This window comes from Pteropus medius, unplaced genomic scaffold (assembly GCF_902729225.1).
Source record: "Pteropus medius unplaced genomic scaffold, Ma_sr-lr_union100, whole genome shotgun sequence".
Lineage (NCBI taxonomy): Eukaryota > Metazoa > Chordata > Mammalia > Chiroptera > Pteropodidae > Pteropus > Pteropus medius.
In genome coordinates this window covers 1-510 of record NW_024348715.1, presented here as the reverse complement: position 1 = coordinate 510, position 510 = coordinate 1, and the positions used below count along the sequence as shown (strand labels likewise).

At 53.1% G+C, this 510-nt stretch overlaps 1 pseudogene; it reads right to left on the bottom strand.

The window, feature by feature from the left end:
- Positions 1-3: 3 nt before the first annotated feature.
- Positions 4-492, bottom strand: LOC120616841 (actin, cytoplasmic 1-like; annotated as a pseudogene).
- Positions 493-510: the final 18 nt, after the last annotated feature.

Genomic DNA, 510 nt, shown 5'->3' with positions numbered 1-510 from the left:
GACGGGCACAGTGTGGGTGATCCCATTACTGAAGTCTATCACGATGCCAGTGGTATGGCCAGAGGCGTACAGGGACAGCATGGCCTGGATGGCCGTATACATAGCTGGGGTGTTGAAGGTCTCAAACATAATCTGCATCATCTTCTCATGGTAGACCTTGGGGTTTAGAGGAACCTTGGTCACCAACATGGAGCACTCCTCAAGGGCCACAAGCAGTTCATTGTCGAAAGAGCACTCCTCAAGGGCCACAAGCAGTTCATTGCCAGATCTTCATGTCATCCCAGTTGGTGACGATGCTGTGCTCAATGGGGTACTTTAGGATCAAGATGCCCCTCTCGCTCTGGGCCTCATTGCCCACGTAAGAATCCTGGCTCATGCCCATCATCACACCCTAGTGCCAGGGAAGACGACCTGGGCGGCATCCTTGCCCATGAAGCCAGCCTTGCATATGCCAGAGCCATCTACCATGAGCGCAGTGATATCGTCATCCATGGTGGTATAGACTGGAGA